Here is a 14,689-nt window from a genome sequence, read left to right as displayed (position 1 = left end):
TGCAAAGACTGCAATTGAAGCCTACTTAAGAATTTATATATAAAGATATATTTTTTACAGAAATACAGTCTTGTGTCATTGTTTGGTGGGGTGATGATTCATTGTATGTATTGCTCAAGTTCTTAACCGTGTGTGCTCCGGTGTTTAGCCTTGTCTGCTCGCGCCACGCCGCCTAGAGGGTGAGTAGGGGTTGATTGTAAGACTAATTCCTTCGCCCTGACTTAGAGGAGAGGGTCCATGCTGTGCGCCAAACAGAGACCCCCAATTCTAAGAGTATGCAATTCCAGCATTTTGTTGTGCCTGCTTTACCTGATGGTAGCTTGACTCTCCTCTTTCTGGCCAAAAATTGTTTGAGATTGCATTCTCTTGAGTAAGCAAAAAAAGGTTTCTCCTGAAATAAATCTAAAAAATCTGGTTCTGATTCCAATAATTCCCAGCGTGTCCATATGCTTTTTTGATCTCCTTCGATGCTGTAGAAACATTTTACACAAACATCATCCAACTAGATTTTTTTTGCAACAGTTCTCCTCTTGAAAATTTTAATGCATTTTATATGTGTATTCAACAATTCTTATGGATGTCATCTGGCCATCTAATTAATTTTTTGAGAGGTAAGGGTTTTCATACATGATGTAGTCTCAGAAGATATCCGGCTGGTTCTTATAAATTGGGATTCTGGTAAATTTCTTATGAGCTCAGGCGGATGAAAGCTCTTAAAGAGCAATGACTTGTTTTTGTCTGTTCGCTTTTAAAATACCCTTGTGGTGATCTTGTTCAACTTAAGTTCAATCAAAACGTCTAGAAATGATATTGATTTCTTCTGAATAATGTATGTAAATTATATCCTTGAATCCTTTGTATTCAATGCTTCTATACATTCTTACAGCGATTCCTCTGAGTTTTTCCAGATTAGAAAAATGTCATCTATAAACCCTTTGAAAAATATCAACCCTTCTTGCAATACATGGTTGGTCAAGATGTAATCATGTTCGAATTTGGCCATAAACGTATTCGCGTACTCTGGCGCGCCTGAAAATCCCATTGATGTTCCGCTGAGATGAATGTAATTTCTTTGTGGAGCATGTTGTCAATGATTATTCAATGTCTGGAGTTGATGTTGTTTGTTGAAATTCACGGCTATTAGGTCTTGTGAGGCTATTCCATTTAATTCTGGAATTTCTTTAAACATACTTAGCAAGTTCCCTCGATTCAAGATGTCTTGCCTTCCTTCCGTTGAATATTCAGGTGCAAATGTCAGTTTTGCTTCAAACACCTCTGACCGCTTTTGGTTGCTACTGGTAGATTTGAATGTTTCATGTTTTCCTACTGCAGGGTTTCTAGTTGCTGATATGTCATGATCAGTGTGGGATTCCTGCTCTATTAGTTCTGCCTTCACCTCATCCTTTTTTCCTCTACTTTTCCATGGTTTTAGATGTTGATGTCACTGTTGACTCGGATTCTGGTTCAATGAGACAAAGCCTGCATCTTCGGCCCATTCCAATTATTGTGACTTTTATCAGTTTATTATTTCTTTGAGCTTTGATGTTTGTTATCTCATGCAACCTCTTGCCTGTAGAATCTTCCAAACTTCCTAGTTTGCTCCTTTTTTGCTCTCCTCATTCCGATTAGATGTTTTATCTCCTATAACTGGCCTTGGACATCTATAACTGATGAGATGCATTTTCCGCTTGGTCTTGAGCTATTTTTTCTCGCCCAGCACCTTTCTCAATTAATTGGTTTCGATCTGGAGGCCAATTTTCACATCTATATTTTTGGTATGCTTCTTTTGCCGGTGGGTATCCTGCAGCTATATGGAGATCCTGATTTGTCTTTTTTTGGATGGTGAGGACACTGGACATCGAAGTTTCTTGCATTGGGTTGGGTTCTAAAATACATTTTGATTGATCTGCGGCTGTTAGCTGTGCCTCAGTCATTTGTTTTGTTCTCCTTGGGATTTTTTGATTGTAAAATTGAAAAGTTTTACTCCAGAACTAAGCTTTGTTGTTTTTTTATATTTAAGCCTGGCCTTCCTTGCACGTTTTCTTTGCCTTTTTGTTGGTTTTACATTAGGCGAAGTCTTGAGGAGGCTCTGTGTGACTTCCATTTGATGATCGGTTATGTTAGGTTGATTATTAGATTCCTCTAGCTCTATTTCTCCTTTTTTCTTTGCTATTTGACTTTGTTGTTGATCTATTGGCTATTGATATTTCCTTTATTTCAACCTTATTTTGAGTTTCCACGTGCTGCTTGGTGTTGCATGTTAGTTTTATGCCCCCTCAAATGTCCTTTAATATTTTGGTCAGAATTGCCAATTTCTCAATTATAATTCCACAGCCACAATTTGGCAGTTTTTTGTCATTTTCCGCCGCTAACCATTCCAGTACACAGCACACTGCCCTGTGAGCTACCGATGGTCTATCATAGGAGTTATTTATATGAAATAAAAGGCACGGTTATGGCTTGACAAAGGAGCTTTAATGCCAACTCAACATGGCAGTTTAAAACTGCATTCATGCTGGCATGGCAGGCCTGGAACATGTTTTAAGGTGGAACTTAAGTATGTGGCCCAATACGCACTGCAGTCCCATTGGTAGCATTTAATTTATAGGTTATGCCTATATAGTATAACACACAAGTCGCATACAAGTTTATTAAATATTTCAAATGGGTATAAGCCAACTTACCCATGTTTAACGTGTGAAGAGTATCCAGCCCAACAGAAGCAAAATCAGCAAAAAGTGGAAGGAAAGATGCAAAATGGTTGAGGATTACCCTACAGAGAGGGCCAGGTCCAACAATGTTTTTTTTTCCATTCACTTTCATTTGCAATGCCTTACTTTATTTGGCACGTACCCAGATAACTCGTAAAATACAGATGAAAAAAAAAGTTCACCTAGTGTATGAGCTTTGCAAAATACATTTCATGGAGTGTGAAAGGATTTAGAAGAATGAGAGGATGGAGTAGCCCATGTAGACTCAAGGAATGGCTTAAGAGGAGAGCGGTGAACATATCAGTTTGATGGTAAATCCCAAGGCATAGAGGTTCATGGATTCTGTCTGTGGATAATCAACAGATGATATTGAAACAGGGAGGCCAAGACCACACTTTACATGCCTCCAGTCTATTTCAGTTTCCTGCCCCCTTATCGAATTCTGTGTTACCTGCATTTTTGACTGGCCCATTTCTATGATGTTTGTTGATGAGGCACAACCCACGCTGCTTGCCAGATGCAATAAAGCCTCACTACAAAAGTGAGCTTAGTACTAAACTGATAATGTATGTGCTGTAATCTTCCCTTCTTTTTCCCTCTCCCATTTTTGGTACATTCCCGTCTCCTCCCTCCCCCCTTCCCTTGGAACGTTCCTTGGGGGCTCGACTTAGATTGTTGGCATGCCCATGGCAGTTACGGAGAGTGGATGATAGAATTAAGACATTTGTTCTCACCTCTGCCTCAGAGTACTTCACGTAAAGTATGGAAAGAGTTTCTTGTTTAAATTGGATTTGGTTAGTTTGTATGTTTGTACTCTTCCCTATGCTGCTACACTATATGCTACTCTGTTTTGCCCTACTTTACTGTACGCCACTCAACTGTGTGCTATCCCACTCTATGCCACTCGTCTCTACTCCACTCTAGTGTAAACTATTTAGCTGTATGCCACTCCAACGTTTGCCACTCCACTCTAAGCCAATCCATTCTATGCTATCCCTTTGTATGCCATTCACTGTATCTCACTTCCCTCTAAGCCAATCAATTCTACAACACTTCACTCTACTCCACTATACCCTGTGCCAGAGCACTGTACACCATTTCAGTATAAGTAGCTTCTGTGTATGCCAATCAGCTATTCCCCACTCCACTGCAAGCCACTCTACTCTGTCTCATGCAACTCTACTCTATGCCACTCCACTTCACTCCAGTCGTATCACTAGCACACCAGTCTAAGCCACTGCACTATACACAAGTAAACTCTAAGCTATTACACAATAATAAACTCCACTATCACCACTACACTCTATATTATTCCACTCTATGCCACTCCACTCTATGGCGCCCCACTCTACAATGCTCCACTGTACGTTATACCACTATATGCTGCTCCACTCTACCACACTCCACTCAACACTAGTATACTCTATGACACTACACTCTACAATATTCCACTCAATGCCACTCCACTATAACACTATGCCATTCAACTCTAAGCCTCTCCACCCAGTCTACACTACTCCACTGTACGCTATTCTGTTGTATGGTAATCCACTATCCATCATTTCACTGTACTTCTCTCTACCCCACTTTATAACACTGTACTTTATATGAGTACATAATATGGCACTCTTACCTACTGTATTGTACCACACTTCACTCTGCATTTTTATCCTCAATGCCACTCCACTCTGTGCTATTCCACTCATAGTCACCCCACTATACAGCTCCCTACTGTACAGTACTACACTGTACAACACTCAACTCTAAGCAACTCTACCCACTCTAGACTACTCCACTGTATGCTATTCTGTTGTATGGTAATCCACTGTATGACATTCCACTCTACTCCACTCCACACCTCTTTAGGACGCTATGCTCTAAAAGATTACACAATATGACACTCTTCCCTACTATATAATACCACACTCCAATTAATAACACTCCACACTGTATCATTAGAAAATAATAATATATTGAAAATTAAAACTAACTGTTGAATTTCAACAAAAAAACTAAATGTAAACCTATGTTACATTTAAAAAAACGTTATTTATTCTTTCTATATAAACCATACTCTGAATACACACACATTAGAAATTATTCAGTTATAATTACACCTTAAATGTACACTCTAATAGAGCCAAACCCCGCCATTGTTGCCTCTGACTGGGCTCGAAGCTGCTCAGGAAATGCTGCCAATGAAGTGGAGGTTCCCTGGCCTTTGTTCCTGATGCCTCTGTGCCACTACACGTCAGTCACCTTATAACCTGCTCATTTCCCTTCCCTAAGGGATCAAAAGAACCAAAGCTATGAGCTGCACCCGAAGGGGCTATAGAGGCCCCGTAGAGAGAGTAACTGCCTGTACGGCTGGTGTGCTGCTTCAGAGACCAAACTTAAATGTATATAACTTTATTTATTCTTTAGCTACAAATAAAAAATAAAGATCAGAAAAAAGTTATGTTTCTAAACTTATAGCTTGAAATTATAATTCATTCAACACATTTAATTTATAACAACATGTGCATATCCACACGCAGTATATTCACCACGGTAGCTATACTGCATTAGCTATGAATTTGGTATTCTCATGTACTGCTTTTATAACATATAAGTTATACCATCTCTAATAATATATAATAATAATTATGATTTAACAAATCATATCTTTTGTGGGAACACATTGCATGGGATGGTGGCAATTTATAGTTAGGTATTGTTTTTACTGGGAACTGAATGTCCCAATTATGTTTTCAACTGATTGTAGCATAAGGGGTTGGCTGTCAATGTGAACAATATACTGTTTCTTTATCAAATGCAATTGTATTTTTCCAAGTCAGTTAGGCGTATGGGCTGGCCTCAATAAAGAGGAGAGACTATATAGCCACGCAAGAGGTAACAAGTAATTCCAATGGAAAATGTGTTGTTATTGAAAGAATACATGAGACAATACTAAGATCAAAGACTGCGTGAATAGCCCAAGTTACCAGTATGGTAACTAATCGAGATAAGTATAGATAATAACAATTAGCCAGCAATACATTATATCCCATAGATTATTACCTATGACACTAAGCTGAAATAAAAAACTGCAATGGAATAGAACTGTGTTGCGCTGACACACATGAAGAATACTAAAGGGTTAAATAAACACAGATGCTTTGAAATCAGGATTCATCATCAAACCACTCCAGAGAAACAAAAAAATGAAAACACCACATTAAAAAATAAATACATACAGAACATTACAGTAACTTGCACAGTGTGCCCACCTAAGGCATCATACAATTTGATAAGCATCAACTAATTTGAAAGTACCACTGGTATATGATTAAGAAACAGTAATGCGTTAACATTGACATTTAGCCACTTTGGACAATATATACTTATGGCAAAACATGGTCTGATACAACCTGCATAAGTGGAAAAAACTGAAATCTTCCATTCATGGTGTGCATGTTCGGTGGATTTCCTCTAGTGCTAGAGGATGCAGCACTTTTCCATGACAAGAGAGATTCCTGTCCATCGGTGATTCAGATTCATCAACATAGTATATCCTATTGTTTGTCCATGCCACCTAGGGTATGTAGGTGAAAAAGGACGAGAATTCAGAGTACGACACTCTGAACACAAATCAGCCAGAAGAACCAGGAAGACAAGATCACCTATGGTTCAACATTGCATAGAATCCAAACATAAAGAAAGTGATTTGACTTGGCTCATATTTGAGAAGGTGAGAGTATACCCTGGACAAGATGCAATACAGGGATAGAAACGTAAAGAAACCTCTTGGATTTTTAAACTTGACTCTGTCTAGGAAGGATTAAATTAGGAAATTGTATGGCAGGTCACATGATTTGTCAGTACCTATAACACACACAAAATACATCTTACCATCGGGCTAACAATTTGAACCATCTAGCTCTTTTTTTCTGTAATAGGTGAGAACGCTCTTACATTACAATATGGGTTGAGATCAATATTAACCTATGTAGCACTCCTCATCCTTCCTTCTCCCCTTGGACAGGCTTGGCATACCCCTACACAAATGTAGTAATCTGCTATCATCATTCATTATAGGTATGGATCCCCTTATTTGTATATAAATACAAACAACTATTTTTTCAAATAAGAAGCTGGCTTTTGTGTGATTGTAAGCAATTTAACTATATCCCTATTATTAGAGAGCATTTTTTTGAGAACATAAGAATGGGGACACCACTAAAATATAAACAAATGGAATAACATCTCATTTTTTTGTGTGAAATCTACAATGTAATCAATTCAAGATGTGTGACATTGATGAAAATAGCATAGAAAATCAAACAAACAGATGTTTAAACATGGCACCCATGTTAGTAAGTAAACACTTGTGCATGCATTTTCACATGAAAGCTTCTATTTTATTCAGGCTTACTATACAGACACAAAAGATCTCACTTGAGCTGCGTCTTATCGTAATAATACGAGAACTATCACATAAGGATGTCCTGCGATCAAAACAGCGCTGCCCGCATAAACTGATTACATCTAAGGGAAGGGAGGTCAAAGCAAAAAATACTGGGGCTGCAGAGAACACCATTCTGCACGAGCACTGTTCTAGGTAAGTGAATAGAGGGGACCGCTGCACTAGGAGGAGGTCCTCTTTCCGTAATGATTGATACACAATGTGGTCAACAAACCACAAAGAATGCGTTCATTTTGTATGAAACAAGAGTTTCTTCACTCACTCATTCATATGTTATTTGTAGTATCTTTCCATTCCATGAAATCATGAAACTATGACCAATATATTCGTTAGTTGCACATATCCTTTTAATAATTCATTTCATCTTGTTGAAAGTTCAATAGTATTGCCAAAAACTTCATTGCATTCATGAATATTCAGAAGTTTATGTTATGCCCAATGCATTTCGGGTTAAGGAGGACTAACCCTTCATCAGGGACCTGTCAAAAATAATAAGAAAACATACAGGACCTTAGCATCCAGTCGAGAACGAAGTACATACATATTACATGATAAATGAAAAACATAGGTGTTTTTACGTGGTGGTATGTTTATATTTATGAGGACATTTTATGAAGCAGGAAAGGCTAATTATACACTTAGTACTAGAATAGCATCTCATTCGGTCCAGCCAGTGGATAAGAAATAGCAGTATTAAATCAAAATAACATGAAGTTAAAGACGAGTCATACGTGCTGCGATACAGCGTGACAAACGGGTATTGTTAACTATCTGATTTACGGGGAAAAATTAAATGAAATGAACATTGCGGTAGTTTAAGAACCAAATATGCGAATAGGGAAACAAACTTACATGCAACTGAAGGATCTGTTTGTTCGAATCCAGGTTCGGGATCACGTGGGTGAGCTCGAAGCCAATAGTGAGGCTTTTAATATCGGAGAGCGGTCACGTGGTGCCGCATCGGAGGTTCGTGAAAAGAGACAGCACGATTAAACACAAAATATGGTTGTGAATGAGTCCCTAAATAGGAACAACCATAATATGAATAAAGTAAACAAATGCTAAAAAACGAAGGTATAAACATGATGGGATTAACGTGTTGAATCGGGCGGTAGACCTGGTAACTAAAACCATGCTCAGTGATTGGACCAAGTCCCGATCACATGTCTGGTGACGTGAAACTCACGTGAAAGGAGAATAATAAAGTTATTGAGAAATATTGAAAAATGATAGAAACAAAGTTCCAAATTACGTAGGAAGGAATCCAGATTGTGCAAATTACGTGCTACAGCTGGAGATATCGATAATGATGAAATATGGAGACATTTGATTAGGTAACAAACAACATACCTCATGTGTTCAAATTTGCATAGTAATAAAACATCATCAAATCAATAATAAAATGCGAAATAATGCATAATATGAATCAATATTCCATAGTACCATCAGGTAAAGATGAATGTATACTGCCATCAAACCAAAATACACATGAATAGTGAGATTTGCAACAAAGTCTATATACACTGGCTGGGTTGCTTGTGGGATTGTTCAGTATAAGATGCAGGGGGAAGGAAGGGCCCCTGCCCCTTGGCAGTGTAGCAATCAATATTATTATAGAAAACATGTTAGTTCAATTCTGTCATTCATTCCAATAGGCTGAAGAGAATGTAGTTTATTGATCCAGAAAAATTCAGCCTGTAATCATTGTTTTACTGGATCCATGTTGCAGCTTTGTGGGAGTATCTCAAGTAGGGTGGATCTTATTTGTGAGATTTGGTGATTAGCTTCCAGCCAATGCATGGCTATAGTGGATTTGTTGTTCATATTGCGTATATTGCTCTTGTGTTCAGTCATTCTGACTTTGACTTTTCGTTCAGTTTGACCTCCGTATGTCTTGCCACACGGGCATTTAATCTTATAGATGACATTTTTGGAGTCACATGTACCTGTGTATTGTAAGTCAATCTTATAGCCTTTAGTAGGATGCATAAAAATGTTTCCTGTTATGACATTGTTGCAGTGGATGCAGTTATGACATTTCATGGACATGGTCTTGCTTCATTTTTAGCAGGAAGGATTTCTTTCATGTTTTTACATCTTTTAAAAGCAATGGTCACTTGTTCACTATATAAATTCTGTAAATCAGGTTCTGCTTTGATTAGAGACCAATGACGGTTAATGGCTTTCTTAATCTTATGTGATTCAGTGGAAAATGTAAGCACACACACTGTTTTTTGCTCTGTGGTTTGTTTTGCAGGGTTTAGTAGGCTTTCTCTTGGTAATTTAGCTACTTTTTTTAGGAATTCTTCCAAAATCTCTTTAGGATATCCTCTTGCTGAATGCTCAAAAAGTGAATCTTTCAAAATATTTTCATCAGAAGTAATTCTTTTTAGGCGAATGAATTGTGAAGTTGGTGAATGCTTTTTGAGAGTTTCAGGATGAAAACTCTGAAAGAGTAGACTTGAATTCCGATCTGTAGCTTCTTTATGCACTTTGGTTTGAATCTGCTGATTTACCAAGATAATTTGCACATCCAGAAAGGATGTGGTTTTGTCATGTATAGTGTAGGTGAATTTGATTCGAGGATTCACTAGCTTTAATGAAGCTTAATTACGGATGAGTTGATCTTTTTGGCCTCTCCAAATTAAAAATATATTGTCAATAAACCTTTTAAAAATGACCAGATTTGGGGTCCAGTCATTGTTATTTAGGATGTGGTCACTCTCAAATTTGGACATGAATAGATTGGTGTATGAGGGAGCCCCTCCGAAACCCATAGAGGTACCGTTGCATTGGTTGAAGAATTTGCTTTTCCATATAAAGTAACTATGTAAAAGTGAAAAATGCATCAGCTCAATGAGAAATATTTTATTAGCTTCACAATCATCATCTTTTAGTAGGTTCCATTCAAGGGCGTCTTGGTCTTCATTTTGCGGAATTGAGGTGTAGAGTGATACTACGTCCACTGTACATAGCCAATATTCTGTGTTGTCTTCAAGTTGAATGGATCTGAGTAAATTGAGAAATACTGGGTGTCTTTTATGTAGGTTAGACTATTTTGGACAATGGGCCGTAAGTAACAGTCAACATATTTACTGATACCTTCAGATATTGACCAACAAGCTGACATAATGGGTTCGAAAGGTGGTTTCAATGATTTTTTTATGTACCTTTGGTAACATATACAATTTTGGTCGCCGTGGATATTTTGTTTCCAGAAATTTGTAAGTTTTTTCGTCTATCCATTTCATGGTCAAGGCGTGTTCAAGAATTAATGTCAGAATTTTTTTGTATTCCTCTGTGGGATCTGAATCTAATGACATATAAATGTTCTGATCTTTGACATGTTCATCAACACTGTTTTCATAAAAGGTGGTATCCATTATTATAAGAGCTCCTCCTTTGTCAGCTCTTTGGAAGGTGAGATCTCGATCATTGGATACATTTTTCAAAGTACTCCATTCTGTTTTAGTTAAATTTATTTTGTTGGATTTTTTTTAATTGATTTTTTGTATGTCCGCAATGACTGATCTTTCAAATGCTTCAATAGTCTTGTGAGAGTAAGGTGCACAAAATGAACTATTAGGTTTAAATGATCTGGTACTAGATGTGGTAGTGGTCAGTGTGTCTTTGAAAAAAAGTTTTAGTTTAGTATTCTGAAGAATTTGAATAAAGCAATTTCTGTCTCTGCCAGATTAGTATGGTATGTAGAAATAAAAAAAGTTCCTTTATTTAGTACAGCAGTTTGTGCTTTTGTCATAATTTTCGAAGAGATGTTGATCACTAATTCTTTCCGTAAAGAGCATATAGGGCTGGGAGATTCGATTTTGCTAGACATGAGGTTTATGAGTCAACAGAGGATAGTGAACTAGTAAATTTGTTTACCGACCAGAAAAGTGGCATATGTATAGGCATAGTAGGAAATCAAATTGATTGAGTTTTCATCATAGTAGATAAAGATATTTGTTTGAAGTACACCCCCAGATATGAAGCAGCCTCTTAGGCCCGTATTTTCACCTTTCAGCACATCTAATGAAGAGAACATACGCTGCAAGTGAGTCTTGGGTTTGAGAATACTCCTCCAAACAATCGGCAAAGCCACCTAATTTAAAATGAAAAGTTGGTAAATATCACTATATAGAGTCCTTACTGAGATGACCTACATGGTGCTAATAGAATAGAACATCTCTCTATAATCGTGCTTTCATTTTACTTTTCCATAAAAAGGTAACTTTGGGGCAGATCAGCAAGGAACGGTGATGAATAACACAAAGCGCGCTTGGTGCTTTGTTATTTATCGCCGTCTATCTCTGGAATTTATCGCCCTGGTAGCGCGATATCAACAACACGTTGCTCCAGGCCAATAAAAATTCCAGAGATAGTCGGGAAAATTGCCGTTTTGCAGGGAACATCGCTGTTTTTCCAGCGATGTTCCCTGCAAAAGGGCGATAACCTTGCTGATACAACCCTGTCGTCGCAGCAGCATAATCCACCCACTATGTTAGGGATGGTCAAGTCAGGATTTTAGCAGACGTTAGTTTTTGGAGAAAACAGCAGTTTTCTCCAAAATCTAACATCTGCTAAAATGCTGGGGCAGCCTTGTAAATATTGTGATGTTCATAACCCTAAACTTACATCGCAACCTTAGTCTGTACACTGCGTGCTGAAGCCTTCAAGGTCATCATAGCAATGTATGCTGTTGCTCAGGTTGATCGGCCCAAGCTCTAGACACAACATGCAAACAGCTGCAACCAACTGAAATTCTAGTGCCTTTAATATTGCACTGCATGCATGATTCTGGCACTTGGAAGACTATCCTTTCCAGAGACAGAGAGCTTTGCTGATCCTGAGATGTATTTCACCTCTACTGATCTTGGAGGTATGGGTGTCTCCAATTAATCCGAAGAGACCTATTATTATAAAACCTAGTTACTGGCAAGGGGAGGGAGGTTCACAAGGCGCTATAGGACATGTTTCCACTATCATTGTAAGATGATTTCCCCATTTGTGATTTTTGGAATTATAATAATGCTGATTGTTTTATTTCAAATCATATGCCTGCTTATGTTAGCCAAAATACTGCATCAGAACCGGTCGCTCCACCCGCTCCAACCCGTTCTGGTATTGACCCTGCCTGCATCCTGCGCTGGTACCGGACTGACACTGCCTGAATCCTGTGCTGGTATCGTATTAACACTGCCTGCACCATGTGGTAGCTCACCTGTATCGTGACCCTGCTTTAATTTAAGTATTTGTGCCAGACTGTAGCGCCTGCATCGTGACCCTGGTTTAATTAGGTAACTGTGCCAGACTGTATCACCAGCATCATGACCCTGCTTTAATTAAGTAACAATGCCCCCGATCTTGCCTTGTTGTTTTTTGGTGCCATTTTGTTGTCCCAGCCCGTCTCTCCACCCTGCTCCCAGGTCCCTGCCGCTGCTCCCCCGCATCCCCACCCCCGTTCCCTATAGCATCGCCAACTGATCCCCTCCCCACTTGCCATCCCGCTCCTTCCTCCCAGCTGCTCCTCCCTCCCACTGGAACTTAAGGATTGACCCGAGGGGTGTAGAGCTGTGACCGTCCTGACCTGGTCAGAACCGGTCGCTCCACCTGCTCCAAGCCGTCCTGGTATTGACCCTGCCTGCATACTGCGCTGGTACCGGACTGACACTGCCTGAATCCTGTGCTGGTATCGAATTGTCACTGCCTGCACTGTGTGATAGCTCGCCTGCATTGTGACCCTGCTTTAATTTAAGTATTTGTGCCAGACTGTAGCGCCTGCATCGTGACCCTGGTTTGATTAAGTAACTGTCCCAGACTGTATCGCCTGCATTGTGACCCTGCTTTAATTAAGTAACTGTGCCCCCGATCTCGCCTTGTTGTTGTTTGGTGCCATTTTGTTGTCCCAGCCATCTCTCCACCCCGCTCCCTGCCGCTGCTCCCCCGCGGCCCCACCCCCGTTCCCTACAGCATCGCCGACCGATCCCCTCCCCATTTGCCAACCCGCTCCCATCTCCCAGCTGCTCCTCCCTCCCACTGGAACTTAAGGACTGACCCGAGGGGTGCAGAGGTGTGACGGTCCTGAGCTGGTCAGAACCGGTCGCTCCACCCGCTCCAAGCCGTCCTGGTATTGACCCTGCCTGCATCCTGCGCTGGTACTGGACTGACACTGCCTGAATCCCGTGCTGGTATCGTATTGACACTGCCTGCACCATGTGGTAGCTCGCCTGCATCGTGACTCTGCTTTAATTTAAGTATTTGTGCCAGACTGTAGTGCCTGTATCGTGACCCTGGTTTGATTAAGTAACTGTGCCAGACTGTATCGTCCGAGGGGTGCAGAGCTGTGACCGTCCTGACCTGGTCAGAACCGGTCGCTCCACCCGCTCCAAGCCTTCCTGGTATTTACCCTGCCTGCATCCTGCTCAGGTACCGGACTGACACTGCCTGAATCCTGTGCTGGTATTGTATTGACACTGCCTGCACCGTGTGTAGCTCGCCTGCATCGTGACCCTGCTTTAATTTAAGTATTTGCGCCAGACTGTAGCGCCTGCATCGTGACCCTGGTTTAATTAAGTAACTGTCCCAGACTGTATCGCCTGCATCGTGACCCTGCTTTAATTAAGTAACTGTGCCCCCGATCTCGCCTTGTTGTTGTTTGGTGCCATTTTGTTGTTCCAGCCCGTCTCTCCACCCGCTCCCCGCTCCCAGCTCCCTGCCGCTGCTCCCCCGCGGCCCCACCCCCGTTCCCTACAGGATCGCCGACCGATCCCTTCCCCACTCGCCACCCCGCTCCCGCCTCCCAGCTGCTCCTCCCTCGCTCCGCCCCCTCCACTATCCACTTATGACAGAGACTCTTACGCGCAGCATAAACGCGCAACGAACGTGCCCCAAGGGCGCCGAAGGCGCACCAAAGGTAAGCCTGTCTATGCCTGTCCGCGCCTGGACCGTGCCCAGCGCCAGACCCCCCGGATCCCGCAAAGGCCATCCCTCTCGCCGAACTTACGACTTCGCAACCCTCACTGCTCTTAACACCGGCCGCCACCACGATTGCCATCGAGCCGCCCCAGGACGTACCCATGGACCCTTCACCTGCCAATCCTGAAAGTTCTGCTGCATCAAGACCCACTCTACAACCACAAAGGCCAAACTGAGCTCCAATAACAACCACCTGAAGTGCTTCCTGTTCAACACCCGCTCGGTCCACAGACACGCCATTGAACTATGGAACCTACTCGTCACCACTTCGCCGGACGTCACCTTTCTCACGGAAACCTGGATGAATGCCTCATCAGCGCCCAACATCGCTATAGACATCCCAGACAGATACAAGATCATTTGAAGGGACCATATCAACCAGACTGGAGGAGGCATCGCCATCGTCCACAAGAACTCCATCCGCATCACGACCAGCTCCAACGACACCCTCAAATCCGCTGAACACCTTCACTTCCAGATACACACAGACCCCAAGACTACACTCAGAGGCACCCTCATTTACAGACCCCCAGCTTCG

Source organism: Lissotriton vulgaris, chromosome 4_1 (assembly GCF_964263255.1).
Source record: "Lissotriton vulgaris chromosome 4_1, aLisVul1.2, whole genome shotgun sequence".
NCBI lineage: Eukaryota > Metazoa > Chordata > Amphibia > Caudata > Salamandridae > Lissotriton > Lissotriton vulgaris.
Note: the sequence above shows the minus strand (reverse complement) of the source record.